Below are 4,466 nucleotides of genomic sequence, written 5' to 3'. Positions count from 1 at the left end.
GGACCAGGATTTTGTAGGTGATCTGGTGAGAGATGGGATGCCAGTGGAGTTGTTTTAGGACTGGCCCGATGTGGTGTCAGGATTCGGTGCGGGGGATGAGTCGGGCGTCTGTATTCTGGACCAGTTGGAGTCGGTTGATGGGGGTAGAGCTGATGCCGAGGAGAAGTGTGTTGCAGAAGTCCAATCAGAAGGAGATGAAGGCGTGAATGAGTCTTTCAGGTGCGGGGGGTGTGAGAGAGGGGCTGATTTTGGCGATGTTGTGGAGGTGAAAGAAGGCGGTTTTAATGACCTGGCGGATGTGGTCCTCAAGGGAGAGGGTGGAGTCAATCTCAGTGTGTAAAGGTAACTAAAGCAAGTCCTCCTTATCAAACAACTAAATGAATCTTTTGTGTTTTCTGATCTGATGCCCCTATTGGCTAATCTGACACGCCAATTGCTTTGTTAACACAAAACATCTGAGAAGCCGTCTTTGGAAACTGTTTGAAGAAGGACTTTTTGCAGGGGTTGATTTGCAGACGTCTCTTTTACCATGGAGGTCCATTGGAAAAAGTCCTTTTTGGCCCCAAGTTACAGGTGGGGGAGCCGAAAATTGTAATACCACTGTTTTGGCGGCTATGTCAAAGTGGCTTCAAAGCCCGACGCATTTCCCAGGGCCTCCTCCTGTTGAGCGGGTCAACGCCACCCGTTGGTGTGTGAATGGGTAAGTGAGAGGCAAATTGTAAAGCGCTTCGTTCAAAGGTTTAAAGGCACTTTGTAAATGCAGTCCATTTACCATTTATAAAGCATTCTCTGCAAGTTTGAGCTCCTGTAGCCCTGGTGCACTTTGCATGGGAAAATGAAAATGGCTGATAATTGGGCACATAGGACCATCTAGGAAGATGGCTGATAATTGGGCACATAGGACCTTTTTCAGGATCTTCTTCCTGAGTTTCCTTCTTTGCTCCCTTCAATGAGACAAGCGAACGTCCGAAAACTGGTTTCAGTTGCTCTTTTTACAAGTGCTTCATCTGAATCCTGAGGCCTCCACTGTGATTATACTGACGGAGGAGGGAGTACAAGGAAAGTGACATGTATTAATCGATATTAAAACAAGCTCAGTTGTTTTCTGGCATGTTGCCAGTTTTGATTTATGGAAGTTATAGGAACCTGTACCCTAACAAAAATGAGGAGGATGCCTTATGATCCCATCCAAGTTTTAAGCAGGTTTTAAGCCTTTTTCCCAGAAAAAATATTGTATGTTTCCATCAGCAATATACTATAACAATATATAGATATAACAATATATAACATTATTAACCTTGAGAGGGACATATCTTCTGTAGATTATAGTCATGTCTTTTTTAGATTATAGTCTTTCATTGCTGTATGTAACTTCAATGACTGAATGTGTTTTGTTTCCGGTGACTGTGCTGACCCAGTCAAAACATGTCACTCTTGTTTTTAATTGTGAAGGCAATTTATATTTTTTCCACCATAACAAATCAGTAGGTCTTAATTTTCTTGGTGTCTCATTCTTCCTTGTGGCTACATTATCATACTTTTGTCATCATTAATGTCTTAAAAACACTGTTTGCTTTGGCCTTAATGACATTTTCTCTTCATTTCTTTCTTAAGATGATCCTTTATGCAAAAAAGATGTAGTTCTTTTGTCTCAGGAGCTGGATAATGAGAGAACATCTCCTCCGGATTCCTCCCACAGTGTAACTGCAGATAGGAGGAGGTTATTTCGAACAGCACTTGGTGTTTATATCCTTCAGCTCATAAAAAGAATATTTGAGGGTCCAAAAGAAAGGGAATATTTTGGTTCACGTGGGCGTAGCCTGTAATTTGCCGTTTCATGCAGAGCAGATAGTTAATAATGAAAGTTCTCCGATGGTTTCATCTGTTAATGCCATCTGGAAGAGGAGCAGCGGTGGATGATATGATGAATCAAGCACGGTGCCCTTGCTCCTCACATACAAGGATACAATATGTTAATCGGCCTTCCTTTGAGCCCTACATGCTCATGGCTGTGTTTTATAACACACAGCTGCTCCTCAGTCGGATCCAAGTTCCTTCTTAATGAAAACTGAAACAAAAAAACAAAAACAAAATAAAATCCAATTTGATTACAAGGAAGCCCTCTTAAGAATACTGTGGAAATGAGTGCACAGTCCAGAAAAACAAGACCCACCTGAGAAATGCATCTACGCTAGCCACCAACCAAACTGTTTGTCATTTTGCGACCATGACTGACAGCTGAAGTCACGGTGACGCACAAGATCTCGCCAATTCACGTTATCATCAATACAACAGTATGTAGTTTCTATAAACAGAACCACAAAACCTCTGACCTGTTGACTTCAGGCCTCTCTCCGACCATTACGACATTTTCAAGGTGTAGTGCAGGGAAATATGATCCGCCGTGAGCAGGGTGTATTTTATTTTGAAAATTAGCCGGGTCTTTTATTTTGTTTTTGTGCTTGACTTCCTGTCCACAACCTGTGCTGAATAGCTGTGGAGTTCTCCGTCATCCAGCAAAAATAGAAGCTCTGCTTATCTGCTCCGGAGTTCCGCGGTTGGTGGAAATTAGGGGTGAGTATTTAATAGAACGCCAAATTCCAATAGAACCTTTTATTAATATATTTGCCCGTTCAGTTACATTTTCTCTAAATTGTATCTACCTTTTTACACAGTACGCACTCTTTTGGACCATTTTTTGTTGTTGCTAAAAACAAATCACCTTTTTAAACCTGTATTAACCGAGTTAATGGAGGCAGCACGACACACTGGAAAAACAACACACATATTATCACCTTATAAAGTTGCTATGGTGAAAAAGTGAGCAAAGAGTTTCAGCAGACACAGAGCCACATGATAATCCCATTGAGTTTGTGTGCATGCACTGATATATATTCTCCCTCTTCTAGCCATTTTTGGCTCATTATTCCCCAGCTAGTATCTCATTGTGTGCGGCGGCTGTTTGCTGCTGAACACTGTAAAGTGGGTTCATCAGAGATTTTTTGGGGGGAAAATTGCTGGAATTGATGCTGATCCGAGAGAGTGAGACTGAGCCAAAACACTGTGCCGTGAAACCGAATCAATGGGCTAAACATGTCTATAAAAGACTGTTCTGCTCTAGCTTTTCCAACATTTTAGACACATTTATGGTGATAATAATAGACCAAAAGTATGTGAGAAAGAGACCTAAACTACCACAAAGGGACACAAACCGACAACAAAGAGACGCCAAATGACCACAGAGACCCTCAACTACCCCCAAAGGATGACCCAAAAGACACAAAATCCTCCAAAGAATTGAAAAACATCACATTTTCTTGAGAAATGTCGCTTAAACTGAATGCCTCGCCAAATACGCGCACCCACAGTAGGTCACACTTAAAATCACACATTCAGAATTAGGTGAAGATTTTCTCTGGCTTTATGACTATGAGCTTCATGCTTCACATAGTTGTTGTTTTTTTAAAGATTATTTTCTAGGCATTTTAGGCCTTTTATTTGACAGGACAGCTGAAGACATGAAAGGGGAGAAAGGGGGGGGGGGTATGACAAGGGCTACAGGTCGGAATAGAACCAGGATCCGTTGTGTCTTAGAGTAAACCTCTAGATATGGGTGCCCGCTCTACCAACTGAGCTATCTGGGCGCCCAGCACACGCCATTTGATCCGTTGTATAATAATGTAATAATGTAATACTAGTGCTGTGCCCCTGTTGGGAACGGGCCGATTGCTTCCACACCAGCCCAGGACCTCCACAACCAGCATCCTCATCTCCAAGATCATCTGAGACCAGCCACTCGGACAGCTGCTGCAACAATCAGTTTGTATGACCAAAGCATTTCTGCACAAACGGTCAGAAACCGTCTCAGGGAAGCTCATCTGCATGGTCCTCATCCTCATCGGGGTCTCGACCTGACTGAAGTTTGACTTGAGTGGGCCAATGCTCACATTCAATGGCGTCTTGGACTTTGGAGGGGTGTTCTCTATACAGATGAATCCCGGTTTACACTGTACAGGCAGACAGCGTGTATGGCATCGTGGGTGAGCGGTTTGCTGATGTCAACGTTGTGGATCGAGTGGCCCGTGTCTGATCTGTACACGGTTCCTGGAAGCTGAAAACATCCCGGTTCTTGCATGGCCAGCACACCCACCGGAAATGTCCCCCATTGAGCATGTTTGGGATGCTCTGGATCGGCGTATACGACAGCACGTTCCAGGTCCTGCCAATATCCAGCAACTTTGCACAGCCTTTGAAGATGAGTGGACCAACATTCCACAGGCCACAATTAACAACCTGATCCACTCTATGTAGGATGACCACCCGTCCCGCGTAGCGCGTGCGCGCACAGCGTTTGTACCCCAATTCATACGTCCAGCAAATTGAGACCGTGTCAGGCATAATCAATGCTTGCGCAAAAAAAAGGTTGGTCGCTCTATATCTTGCTGGTGAAAAGGTTTGAGTCCTAA

At 43.6% G+C, this 4,466-nt stretch overlaps 1 protein-coding gene across 1 annotated transcript in view; it reads left to right on the top strand.

Moving 5' to 3' along the window:
- Positions 1-4,466, top strand: part of gsg1l (gsg1-like) — a 79,828-nt gene that overhangs the window by 19,475 nt on the left and 55,887 nt on the right. The gene's annotated exons all lie outside the window — the stretch shown is intronic.

The sequence above is a fragment of the Etheostoma spectabile genome, chromosome 15 (assembly GCF_008692095.1).
Source record: "Etheostoma spectabile isolate EspeVRDwgs_2016 chromosome 15, UIUC_Espe_1.0, whole genome shotgun sequence".
In the NCBI taxonomy this organism is placed as follows: domain Eukaryota; kingdom Metazoa; phylum Chordata; class Actinopteri; order Perciformes; family Percidae; genus Etheostoma; species Etheostoma spectabile.
This window is presented reverse-complemented; position numbering and strand designations above follow the sequence as displayed.